This window comes from Panthera pardus, unplaced genomic scaffold (genome assembly GCF_024362965.1).
Source record: "Panthera pardus isolate Hobbes unplaced genomic scaffold, ASM2436296v1 HiC_scaffold_6, whole genome shotgun sequence".
Lineage (NCBI taxonomy): Eukaryota > Metazoa > Chordata > Mammalia > Carnivora > Felidae > Panthera > Panthera pardus.
Genome location: NW_026526991.1, coordinates 52,571,701 through 52,586,196, shown reverse-complemented (window position 1 = coordinate 52,586,196; position 14,496 = coordinate 52,571,701). Strand labels below are relative to the sequence as shown.

The following is a 14,496-nucleotide window of genomic DNA, read 5'->3' as shown; positions in this document are numbered from 1 at the left end:
CTTAAAACTGGGTTTCTATTAGGGTACATGAGTGGCTCAGTCTTTTGAGCATCTGACTGTTGATTTCAGCTGAGGTCATTATCCTAAGGTTGTGGGATCAAGCGCCATATCAAGCTCAGCGCTGAGTGTGGAGTCTGCTCAAGATTCTCTCTCTCTCTCTCTCTCTCTCTCTCTCTCTCTCTCTCTCTCTCCCTTCGCCCCTCTCCCCTGCTCGTACCTTCTCTCTCTCTCCTCTCTCAAAAATAAATAAATAAATGAGTAAATAAATAAATAAATAAAATATAAAAAGAACTGGATTTCTGTTAAACTGAAAAGCAAAAATCTATCTTCATTCTAATCTTATTTCTTCCATCTGTTTGGAGATTTATGATCATTTGCTTCTTTCCTTTATCCTCATGTCCCTTTGTAAAGCGAAGTTAGTAGGTTGCCCTTTGATACATCTACTTTTTAAAAATCTGTTTCAGAGACTTATTCTTTTTTTTATGGTGGAAAAATGTATATTGATATGTAGCCAACTGGACTTCGTTTAGATGATCCCGATTTTGTTAGCAACATCCCAAGCATCACAATCAGGAGTCAGTAGAACATACACCTCCTTCTCCCCACGGGGCCTAATCAGGGTGTTGCCCTTGGCCACATCCATGTCATAAAGTTTCTTCACAGCCTGTTTGATCTGGTGCTTGTTGGCCTTGACATCCACAGTGAACTCAAGTGTGTTGTTGCCATCTAGTTTCTTTACAGCTGACTCTGGAGTCAGGGGAATCTTGATGACAGCATGGTGTCAAGCTTGTTTCCCCTGGGGGCACTCTTTCACGGATATTTGGGCTGCCTTTGGAGATACGGTGTTGTGGGCCATGGGAAGGTAGGTGACACACAGATCTTTTTTCTGTGACTGTGGGACACCTTTCAGCATTGCTTTCTTGGCCTTCAAAGCCTCTGCTTTGGCTGTGGCTTTGGGAGGGGCAGGGGCTTCCTTCTTTGCTTTTGGCACCGTCTTCTTGAAAGGACTCAGAGACTACTTCCTATAGTTCCTTTATATTCCTCTCTGTTATATCTTTGAAAATAGTTTTCCATTATATAGACAATAGAATAATATCAAAGATATATGTTTTATTTTCAAAACTAGTTACAAATGTTTCATAGGTGTACATGGTTTTCAAAAATCAAATACTACCAAAAGATACATCCGGAAAAAACAGTTCTGCTTACTGCCATTTTCAACTCTTGAACCGTTTCTTTTTTTTTTTTCCTTCTACATTCCTAAATATGTGTATATATTGCCACCTGAAATTTATCAGTTTTATCATGATTTTTGGATTCTTTGATATGGTCTATCTCACTTTATTCCCCTTCCCCCATCACACCAATGGGGTCATAGTCAGGGCTAACATGGTCACTAGCTATAAATGTTGTTGGGATAAGTAGTGTACTACAACTATTTTGTTACTCCTAGAACTTCAGTAGAACAGATGTATAGAGATACAGATATAGAGGTAAAAAAATAATAAAAGAAAAGAAAGAGCAAGAAAAATACCATGAATTCAACTTTTTAACAAAAGGCAGAAACTGAGATAACTGTTTTTGCTTTGTTTGTTGTTTAATTTTTAAATACTCTAAGATTAATTTGTCCTTTTGATGGAACACATATTCTAGCAATTCTGGTAACAGGTTCTTTGAATTACTTAGAATGTCAAAAAGGTTTTGAGGATAGAAAGTGGGTACAGATCTAGTAACTCTCTTAGCAGAGAAAAGGAAGCTACAAACAAGGTCCGCCAAAGGAAAAACGTCCTTAGTTTTGCTCTCTGGAATGATCGATCATCCCTACATTTGTTCTTGAAGATCACTTGTGAGAAAGGCACGGGGGAGAATTTCTCTTAACATTAGCAACCCCTTCCTATTGTTACAGATTTGGAGACTCTGGGTAGAGTCTTAAAAAAAAAATGGGTTTTTGGGCTCTAGGGTTTATCAGCCCCAACATGGTAATCCTACAGGATTACCAAAAAGCCAAGAAGCATATGATACCGTGAACCTTAGATCTTCACTCAAGTCTAGGAATTTGTATTACAGCAGTAGACTTCAGTATTCTGCCATTGCCCTAACTCAACTCTTCCAGTTCCATCTTGACTGCTCTTTCAGTACAAGTCTGAAGCGCTGAGTTGAAAACAATATTCCCTTTTCCTCGATCTGTATCCCAGTATTCGTGCATATATTTTTCTTTGCATTAACATGCTTATAAATGCATCCAGTGAAAATATTAGTTTTATAGATATAGATATAGTGTGAGTGTGTGTATGTATATATGTTCATGGATACAGATATAGATATAGATATAGATATATTATATACTTCTGAACATCTTGGCAAAGGAAAAGTCCAGAAAGTTTTTATCTACAGATAGTTTAAAAGAAAAGCAATCACATTTCTATTATACTTATCAACAGTTCTACCATATTTAGGATGGAACAATATCTTCCAAGTGGCAAAGACACCTGTTTTGTCAGTCATCTACTGACACAAAAATGGCACTCCAAAACAGAGTCTTGAAACTATACTGATTTATTTAGCTCATCAGCCTGCAAATTAGCCAGTGAGGCTCAACTCTGTTCAGTGATTTTTCTTGTCTCAGGCAGGCTCATCCTTATGTATGGCTAATCTAGGGTGGCTTCATATGGGATAACTGGGCTAGGTTGGTTCCAGACAATGGCTGAATACAATAGCAATAAAACAAGGGTCTTTCAATATTCTGCTTGTGTTGTATTCACTAACATCCTATTTGCCGAAGCAAGTCATGTGACCCAAGCCCAGAATCAAGCCATAGATACAGGGATGAGTAAAGAATCATGGCCATTCTGGGGCGCCTGGGTGGCTCAGTCAGTTGAGTGTCCGACTTCGGCTCAGGTCATGATCTCACAGTCCTTGAGTTTAAGCCCTGCGTCGGGTTCTGTGCTGACAGCTCAGAGCCTGGAGCCCATTTCAGATTCTGTGTCTCCCTCTCTCTCTGCCCCTCCCCTGTTCATGCTCTCTGTCTCAAAAATAAAAAATAAAAATAAATAAATAAATAAATAAAAGAATCATGGCCATTTTTACAGTCTACCATACCTATAAACTCAGAGATCTATATTTTATTCAAAATAAAACACATTTTCAAGCATTGAAGTACTATTTAATACTCATCATTTATCTTTAGGAAAGTTACTAGAAAATGTTTTATGACAAGAAGAAAAATCACTCTAAGAAGAAGAGAATACAACAAATAATGAAGAGGAAAAAATGAGTAAAACATTAAGTATCAAAATTCATTGATCTTTTTTTAAAAATCTGTATCTAAAATTCCAAGTTGTATCAAAATGTAAGTTTGAGGGGCGCCTGGGTGGCGCAGTCGGTTGAGCGTCCGACTTCAGCCAGGTCACGATCTCGCGGTCCGTTGAGTTCGAGCCCCGCGTCAGGCTCTGGGCTGACGGCTCGGAGCCTGGAGCCTGCTTCCGATTCTGTGTCTCCCTCTCTCTCTGCCCCTCCCCCGTTCATGCTCTGTCTCTCTCTGTCCCAAAAATAAATAAAAAACGTTGAAAAAAAAAAATGTAAGTTTGAAGACAGAAAGGAAGTGGAAGTGAAATACAAAAGGCAGTAAAACATGTTAAACTTTTACTTTGTGATAAGGGTTTTATTCTAAATATTTTGAGAACAAAATTTATGTTTAGTATAATATATATCCAGCAGAGGAAAAAGGAGAACAAGGAAAACTTAATTATTCCATTTAAAGTCAGGATAGAAAAATAGGAAAAGTATACAGTGTAAAACATAAAATAAAATCATTTAAATGGCTAGAAACATAGCAGTAATGAAAATAAATATAAATAGATAAACTTTCTTATTATAACACTGACTATTAGGTAACATTTTTAAAAATCAAGGCAAGTTCTCTTTATAAATAAGAAACCAAATTGGTATAGAAAAGTTAAAAAATAAAAGGACAGGAAAAGAAAGGACATAAAAATGTTAATTGAAAGAAGAATGGCAAAGAATTTTAAAATCAAAAAACACAGAATCAAAGAAAAAGTACTGGAAATTTACGGTAATAAAATTTTCAAACCTGAGATTAATATATATCATGAATATTTGTACACCTAATAACACAACTTCAATCTAAGCATAGCAAATTGATAGAACTTATAGGAGAATTTGAGAAGTTTACTATTAGTAGAACAGAGCTTAACTTCTCAAAATATCAAGCAGACAAAAACAGAGTTGCTATAGAGAAAATTGTTAACAACCAATAAACTTGATTTAACAGTCATCCTTTCTTAAACACCAATGAAAGGAACATTTACAACAATTGATAAAATACTAGACCACAAATGAAATCTCAACAACTTCCAACAATTACTATTATTCAGTTTATATTAACCATGGTATGGAAAAAATGAGAAATCAGCCATTTGACACCATTCATTTGAAAGGACTAACATAATTAAGAAATCTATATACTTTTTAAAACTCCAAAGTTTTGATATAAGAAAAAAATTACAAAACACATATTGAATTTTTATGTCAATAACTATTGAAGTACTATTTAAAAATACATTGTTTTTAAAACAGTTGATATATTACACAAAGTTCATATAGAAGGCAAGTATTTAACGATTAATGTTCAAGTTTTTAAAGTTGATAAAGTTTTAAAGTTGATCGAGTTTATAAAGTCTTAAATCCTCTGAACTCTATTAAATTCTTATAAACATTTACTATGCTCTTGCAGACTGTCAGTTGTCAACATTTCCAAATTAATGCACACTTCAGTGTTCCCTTCCTGCATCATGTTCCCAGAAATATTATAAAAGATACCGTAATATGATAATAAATATATAGCCATGCTCTAAAATGAAAAAAACTCTCAGCAGAACAGAAAATGTATGTGAGGAATTAACGAAATACCTGAAGCATTGAAGAGAGGGCTTGCATACGAGGTGCACAAAATTAGGTACATCTCTGGGAGATATGAGCCATATCAAAGGTGCTATATGACTGGAAGTGATGGAAATAGGAAACTGATCCAGGATGTGGACTGGAAGTATTGCTCATTGGCCAAAAAAAAGTGGGGGGGGGGGCAATTTTCTAACTTGATAAAGCCTGTTTTTTTTTCAAAATGCCTTAATGAAAATCATGCTTAATAATGGGATGTTAGAAGCATTTCAATTATAAATGTTCAAGTAAATAAGACAAGTTTGGCTGCTCTTTGCACTACAATACATCATTGTATTAGAGATGCTGGCCCATGAAATAAGAGAGAAGAAATGAAAATGAAAGAGATGAAACTATTATTATTTGAAGTGATATTATCAATTTAGAAAATCAACTGAGAAATTTCAGTCTGGCAGAGGTGGTTAGACACAAGATCAACACAGAAGCTTCCATAGTTTTCAAAACACTATCAGTGTCTCGTTGAAAAACTTAATTTTTTTGAGGCGCTTAGGTGGCTCAGTGGGTAAGCGGCCAATTTCGGCTCAGGACATGGTCTCACGCTTTGTAAGTCTGAGCCCCACATGGGCTCTCTGCTGTCAGCACATAGCCCACTTCAGATCATCTGTCCTATCTCTGCCCCTCCCCTGCTTGGTGTCTCTCTCTCTCCCTCTCTCTCTCTCTCTCTCTCTCTCAAAAATAAACATTAAAGAAAGAAAAGGGGCACCTGGGTGGCTCAGTCGTTAAGCATCCAACTTCAGCTCAGGTCATGATCTCATGCTTCATGAGTTTGAGCCCTGCGTCAGGCTCTGTGCCAACAGCTCAGAGCCTGGACCCTGCTTCAAATTCTGTGTTTCCCTCTCTCTCTGCCCTTCCCCTGCTTTGTCTCTTGTCTCTCTCTCTCTTAAAGACATATAAACATTTAAAAAACATTTTTGAAAGAAAAAAAAGGTTTTTTTCAAGAATTTAACTCATAATAGTAATAAGTACAACATACTTAGGCATAAACCCAACAATAAATTTCCAAGACCAGTACAGATAAAATTATAAGCTTACCAGAGACATTAAAGAAGGCTTGAATGGGGCACCTGGGTGGCTCAGTCAGTTAAGCGTCCGACTTCAGCTCAGGTCATGATATCACGGTCCATGAGTTTGAGCCCCACGTCAGGCTCTGGGCTGATGGCTCAGAGCCTGGAGACTGCTTCTGATTCTGTGTCTCCCTCTCTCTCTCTGCCCCTCCCCTGTTCATGCTCTGTCTCTCTCTGTCTCAAAAATAAATAAACATTAAAAAAAATTTTTTAAATAAAAAAAAAAGGCTTGAATAAATGGAAATACAGGTTTATGTTAAAGAATGAGAAAACTCAATACATCTTACTAAATGTCTGTATCTTAGTCCTTATAACATCCTTGATTGTCTTTTTACTCTACATAATCCCCATTAGGGAGAGTTATTCTTCAACCACCACACACTGGCCAATCGTTCAAAAACTTCTTACCTCCAGACCTCTCTCTTCAGCTCATTAAATAAATATTTTTTGAGCACCCACTGTGTCTTGGCACTTGAAGAACCTACAAAGCATGTGTTGACTATACACTTGATATCTACATCTGGGTGTCCTCATATTTAATTTGTTCAAAGGGAAATGCATGAACAAATCCTAAATCAATTAGGATTAGGTTTGGTGGCAAAGAGAAATTTCTAAACAAGAAGGAGGTTTACATTTCTTTCACATCAAAGATATCAGGAAGTAAGTATGTAGGACACCTCACATACTTTCATCTTTCTGGTCCACCATCATCAGTGAATGGTTTCCATCCTTGTAGTTGCTTTTTTGCCCAAGATGGCTGCTAGACATCTAGTCATCACATCCATGTTCCAGGCCAACTAGAAATGAAGGAGAAAGGGAAGAAGGGCAAAAGCTGTTTGAAATAACTTCCTCATAAATCCAATTCAATAGCTTCTACTTAATGTCATTGCTCAGAATTTCGTCACATAGCCACTTCTATTTGAAAGGAAGTCTAGAAAAATATAATGTTTATGGAGACCTCCAAAAAAATTTAGGTTCCATTGATAAGAAAGAGAAAATTGGTGTATGATAAGTAACTGGCATCACAAAAAGTGATGATAGTGGTTGATTGTGGGGAGGGAAATTAAGACCCTGGAGGCCAAGTATGGAATTGAAACTTACTTTTCACTGTATATTCTTCTATTATGCTTTTAAATTTTTTTCCAGAATTATAGGCTGTTTACTAAAAATAAATATTTTAATTGAATTCATTCTTTCTTCATGATGAGCCCACCTATTCCACCTTATAAAATTTTTCTTTTAGTAAAAGTTATCGCTGGGGCACCTGGGTGGCTCAGTCACTTAAGCACTCAACTTTATCTCAGCTCATGACCTCTATGTCTGTGAGTTTGAACCCCATTTCAGGCTCTGTGCTGACAGCTCAGAGCCTGAAGCCTGCTTCAGATTCTATGTCTCCCTCTCTCTCTGCCCCTCCCCTGCTTGCGCTCTCTCTCTCTCTCTCTCAAAAATGAATAAACATTAAAAATTTTTTTTAACCTGGAAAATAGTAGTATTGTAAAAACACCTTGATCAGTGGAAAACTGAGTGACCAAATAAACCTCAGCAACCCTCATATGTTACTTCCCTAGACACATAACAAGAATGATAAGTGCACTCTAGTTTTCCCATTGCCATAGAAGCTATTGGGAAAATATAATTAAAAAACCAATTCTTCTGTCTTCTATCCTCTCTGCAAAGATCATAGAGAAAGAAAGCATTTTTATGGCATTAAACCAGAATGTGATACACATCACAAGCATTCAATTAAGAGATTGCAAACGGGAAGAAATCTCGCTCTTTCACAGAGCTAAGCAGATAGAACTCATCATGTACATGTTTCCAAAATAATAACAAGCCCTCAAGTGAGAGAACTTGACAGCACAGTTTTTCATACATAGTTCATCCTAAACTTGCTTGGTAATTGAGGTGACCTTCTGCGTTAGCTAATTGGCTTTCTCCAAAGGAGAAAATACTTGTCATATATTTATGACAGGAGGTCATAAATGTTGCAACTTTGAGCTGGACACCCAAAGTTAAGCACCTATCTCCACAGAAACTATAAGAGAGGAGTGATGTCTCTCTTGACGTGACATTTCAAAGTTATGGCTCCTTTTCCTAGATCCTTGAAAAAGATCTTCTTGGTTCACAAGGCTGACAAAAGTCCTACCTCGTCTTCCAAAGGATTTATATACATCTCAAAGAGAGGAGAAGGTACTTAATGTTACAATTTTCTAAAGTAAATACTCTAAGGAAAAGGAACCGAGGGAAATCTCTTCCTTTGTTTTCAACAAGGAGAACTAAGCTTCTTATTTTTTTTTAATTTTTTTTTAATGTTTATTTATTTTTGAGACAGAGAGAGACAGAGCATGAACGGGGGAGGGTCAGAGAGAGAGGGAGACACAGAATCTGAAACAGGCTCCAGGCTCTGAGCCATCAGCACAGAGCCCGACGCGGGGCTCGAACTCACGGACCGTGAGATCATGACCTGAGCCGAAGTCGGACGCTTAACCGACTGAGCCACCCAAGCGCCCCATAAGCTTCTTATTTTTAATTTTCACTTGTCTTCATAGAACCTAGGATCTTTCAAGATTTTTCAACGAAATGCTGCTGGCATTTTGAGTGGAATGATTCTAGCTAACATAGATCTGCCGGATATAATGCAGAATAGGTCTTAGGCAATAAATACTTGGAGACCCCAAGTTATTGAAATAGCATGAGATTTCTCCCAACACCTAGCCAGATGCTTCCATCATGTAAAGTGCCACCCCGGTTAGGAACCACTGTTAGGTCCCTTCTCTTCTCTGCCTCTGAGGTCATATAATATCACTCTTTGGCAAGTATACACAAGCCATCCATCTCGGAGGTACCAGGGACTCTCCCATCAGATTCATCAATGCAAAATTGCTAAATATCCTGAATCCTCAGGAAGACACATTCTATAAATGATGTGTTTAAAACACCCAGAGTGTCTTTTAAAGGAAGTGCTCTTCGACAACGGAGTTGTTCTCAAAAGTACACTAAAGACTCCTTCCCAGGGGAAGTCTATTTTACTAAAAGAAACTCCTCCATAGCCCAGAGCCCAAACCTTAACTCCATTAACTGGAAATAGACCAAAAGGGAGTAACTCTTCCCTGACTGATTGCTAAAGCCAGAGGGCAGAGAATTGTTTGTCTTAGGAGGAAACACTCCTTTTGGAGCATGAGGTGATGTATAGAAATGGACACTTACATGTGTATAAACAATTCTTGCACATTGTTAGATAATCTCTCATTTTTGCAGAGTAAATCATATTCCCCCACAAAAGTCCTTGAGCTCTGTGATTCACCCTGACATATTACAAGTTTATTCAACTAGGCACTTTGTTCACAGGTCTCAGGGTCTCAAGAATATTGGCCTGTTTGGAAAAGCATCCCCCAAACAAACAACTTTTAAAAGATTTAACTGAAAACATAAAAGATTTGTGGATAAACATGTAAAAAAAAAGTGTTCAAATTGACAGTTTTTTGTGTGTATGAATTACATGAGAGGGTTTTTTGTGCGTGAAAAGTATTTATTGACATGAGAAGATATGCGAGACACACGGTTGACTCATATTACAAAGTCGAATGCACATCATGATGCTGTTTTTTACAATATGTAGAAGTCCAAAAGTCTGAAAGTGTATGTGCTAAAATGAACTTGTCTCCTATCTCTAGTCCCTAAATGTTGTGTGAACTTAAGACAGTCACTTGACTGCCCTAAACTTGTTTTTTCATCTAAAATAGAAGCAAAGAAAGGATAAAATCAGAAAATGTCATAAGGTCATTAGCTTTGGAACCAATTTGGATGCAAGCATGTTGTAACCTTCCACTCCCCTTTTGGTGACCAGCACAGGCCTATTAGGGGAGGCTCAGTGAATGTTGCATTACAGTTAACTTCTTTGGATGGAATGGATGCAATTTGTGTAGGCTATTTTACGTTAAACAAGATACTACAGTCAAAACCCACTGTGTAGTACGTGACACATAGAAAGTAGTCCAAAAACTTTAGTTATTATTGTCATCATTATTATTGATCTTATGATTACATGACCCATAAAAATCAGTAAGATGGAAATTATCACAGAATTTTAATATTGGAAACAATACTGAAAGCAAGATGTCTTAGACTAATCCTTAAAATAAAAGGTAGCTTAGGGGCACCTAGGTGGCTCAGGTAGTTAAGCATCTGACTTCGACTCAGGTCATAATCTCTCATTTCCTTAGTTCATGTCCCCCGTCAGACTCTGTGCTGACAGCCCAGAGCCTGGAGCCTGTTTCCGATTTTGTGTCTCCCTCTCTCTCTGCCCGTCCCCTGCTCGTGCTCTGTCTCTTTCTCTCTTTCTCAAAAATGAATAAACATTTAAAAAATAATAAAATAAAAAGCAGCTTAATTAAAATCTAGTAGCTGATGATCTAAAAAGAACAATAACAACAAAAAATTAAACACATTATCTAATGTCATTCTTCCTGAATTCAAGACTTAAATGACTTGACTTGGAGTCAAAGATTTTAATAAGAATTAAAATCTATAATCCTATACATAAGATTTTTTTTAGTCACAAAAATAAAAGCAACTAATATCTATAATCAGAAATAATTCCTGGGCAGGGGTGCATGGGTGGCTCAGTCAGTTGAGCGTTAAAACTCATGATTTTGGCTCAGGTCATGATCTCGTGATTTGTGAGTTCGAGCCCCGTATCTGCACTGTTAGTGCAGAGCCTGCTTGGGATTCTCTCTGCCTGCCTCTCTCTCTCTCTCTCTCTCTCTCTCTCTCTCTCTTTCTCTTTAAAAATAAATAAATAAAGCTTAATAAAGAAACGAAGAAATAATTCCTGGGTAAGTACCCCAAGACTGCCATATCCACAGGCCTACCTTCCACACAGGGTGCCTTGGAACAATGAACAGCTTCCCCACAGGCTTTGGAATGATGTGTTTCCAAGATGCAGAGGGCATGAGCAATCTGCTAACGAGATTCAGCAGGTTGAATTTTGCTTCCCCTATTTGGACTCTGCTCACGTTCTTAGCTGTTGATCAGTTTCCAGAAGAGGGGAAAAAAAAAAAAAAGTATGATGGATAAATTCGGACAAAATAAAATAATCATAGAATTCAATAACCCCAGTGAGCAGTGTTCATCTAACAGAACAGGGTAAAAAGTTGAATCTCTAGGCAGAATAAGGAAAAAAGACATAAGCCCAGTGTACCCCAAATAATTGTTAGTAAATGTTATAAAAAGTGGTCTTTCTCTGTAGCTGCCCTAGGGCTTTAATACCACTGCAAATGAAGTCACTGAATTAAGTTTCCAAGGAGAATTAATGTATCATTTTGTGACCCGTAAAACCATACCAAAACTCACTTAGAGATTCTATTAAGAAAGAAATAATTACTTGCAGGATATGGAGTTATTTGAAGAATCAAATCACTGTAGCCATCACAAAAATCTCCATAGGCTTTGTCAATAGAGAACCCTTCAAATCCTTTAAAAACCTTATGAATACTGTAACAGCTCTAATGAACAAAAAAGAGGTTTTCCGATTCTGCCAAAAGTGTCACTATGAACAATAGAGACAGAATGCATTTTTCCAGGGAAGAGGAAAGAATTATAATAAAATGATAAAGATGACAGTGATAATAGCTACTGAATAACTACCATATGCAAGGCATTGTGTTCACATTATTTTAATTCCCACAAAAGCCCTAATGTGATAAACATTATTTGTCTCCATTTTTTCTGAAGGAAATGCCAACTCATATATAGCAACCATTTTAGTTAGACTAAGTAATACTACCTGTTTTGATAAATAACCCCCAAATCCCTGTAGCCTAACACAATAAAAGTGATTATCAAACTCACGAGCCAGGAGATCATGACCTGAGCGGAAGTCGGGTGCTTAACTGACTGAGCCACTTGGGCACCCCACATCTTTATCTTTTCAATATCAGGTTAGGTTCCCTTTCTCTCATTCCCCTTCGTCTTTTTATGTAAGAATTTAACATTTTTTATTTCCCTTACATGTAGAAAGTTCATGGAGATCCAAACACATTTTCTGAGTTTACTTAAGAAACAACATTTCATTGGTTGCATCTTAATGTTCTACACAGTTAAAATGGGACAGTTTTGTGAATGGAAAATTGGATGGGTGGAAAATTTCTCTAATTTTGTTGTGATTACCGAAAATAAACTTATCGTATGACATGTCTGTCTAAATAAATGCCCTGAAGAACAACATTTTTGTCTTGTCTTGGCAGTGAACATACATTAGTCATTCAGCTCATGGCCATATGATTCGGAAGTGATCCATATTTTGTTGTACTTTGATATGAACACCCAAACTGCCTAATGATTTTTTATTTTCTAATTATTATTTTTCCCTTTACAAAAGTAATGTACGCTTATTAGAGAAAATGTAGAAATGATGAGAAAAAATGGAGAAAATGTATGGTGATGGTCCATTTCGTTTATTTCTAACTTTTGCTTTGATAAAGTATGTTGAGACACGTATCTGTGGAGATAAATATTTATTGCTTCATTGATTAATTTCTTAGATTTCAAGTGATAGAATGATTACATGAGAATCTTTTTATATACTCTCAAATTGCCATCCAGAAAATGTGTGCCAATGTATGTAATAGCGGCAGTATAGAAGAATGGCCCACACTAGACAGAACTGAATATGGCTTTTGCTTTGTGTCTGCCAATTTGAAACATGAAGAGTGTTATATTTCATTGTTTAAATTTTTATTTCTTTGAGTGCTAATAAATGTTCTCTCTCTATTTTCTCTTTCTTCATGCCACACTAACCTGGAGATTCTTTCTACATTTGTTTGTTTGTTTAAGTAATCTTTATACCCAACATGGGGCTCCAACTCAACAACCCCAAGACCAAGAGTTGGCATGTTCCACTAGCTGAGCCAGCCAGGCTCCCCTAGCCTGGATGTTTTAAATGGGGATCGTATTACTAGTTTGTGTGCCCATTTGCTATTGTGGGACCATTGATCTTTTAAATGGCTCCCAGGGATGTCTCCTGTAGAAGGGACACAACCTGCTGACTGTCATTGGTCATCTGCCATTCTCTTTTTTTCTCTGACCTGACTTCCTTCAGAAATATCTGCAGCCAAGGTCTCTACTGCTGAGAGACTGACACAGGGCATAAGCCACCAACTCAGGTGTCCACAAACAAGCTTCCTCATGCTAAGCAGTAGCACTACGAATGACTCCACTCAATCCAGGGAAGCGTCTGCCTCCCTAATTACTGCTGGTGATGCTGAAGTACTTGTCCTCAGATCACCAAACATGCCTGAGCTCTTTATCCCCTCACAAAGGCTGTCTGACCTAAAGGGGAAGGGCCAGAATTCAAGGTCAACTTCTCAAAGACCCACAGTCAAGCATTGGTTCCTCTCTGATTCTTTTTGTTTAAATCTCAGACCAGGAAAAGTCATTATTTCTCATCCTATATCAAAGGAGTAAAAAATATAAACGGACAAGAATTTTTCCAAACTCATTATTCCTACTAAGAACTTGTGTGGAACTTGCTAAGAACTTAGCAAGGATGAGGGAGTAGTTGAGTAAAATAAGGAATTGAAGGGACCAAAAAAAGCCGACATTTCATAATACCATCTCTTCTTTACAATAAGGACTTAGATATATTTCTTTATGCATGAATTAAAAACCGGAAGTCCACATACCAAAATATTGACTGTAGTATTTCTGGAGCCATAGGATTTGGGGGGAACAAAGGGGGAGACTTCCATTATTTATACTATACACCTCAAAAAGGGAGAAAAAGTCATATTGAGATTATAGATTATTTTTACTATCTTTTGGTATTTTATGTATTTGCCAAATTTGACTGCATAAAAAATTATGTACCAAAAATACAATAACCAAAGTTAAGGAACAAAATAAAATCAGTTAAATAAATGCTAATATCCATTATATATATATATATATATATATATATATATATATACACACACATACACACACACATATATATATATGTGTATATATATATATTACATAATTATATATGTGATGTGTGTATGTGTGTGTATATATATATATATATATATATATATAATACCTTTTATAATTTATTCACAAACTAGGAACACACATACACAATTTAGTGGTATAACAAATTTGACAGCAAATCCAAATGGACAACAGATATATAATAAAAGGCTCAAATTGATAGTAATCAGGGAGATAAAAACTAAAGTGACAATGAGATACCATATTTCACCCATAAGCCCAGGGGGAAAAATGAGTAGAGCTATAGAACTTTTTACTGGTGGAAATGTGAGAAAAGGTGTGCTCTCATGTATTGCTAGACGTTTGAAATATTTCAGCCTTTAAGGGGAGCAGTGTAGAGATCTATTAAAATTAAAAGTACATATACCCTTTAACACATAAATCTCTATCTCATAGACATAAAAACCAGTTGGTGAGAACATGC

General features: G+C 36.7%; 1 pseudogene; it reads right to left on the bottom strand.

The window, feature by feature from the left end:
• Window positions 1-526: 526 nt before the first annotated feature.
• LOC109270260 (60S ribosomal protein L23a-like) lies at window positions 527-10,993 on the bottom strand (annotated as a pseudogene).
• Window positions 10,994-14,496: the final 3,503 nt, after the last annotated feature.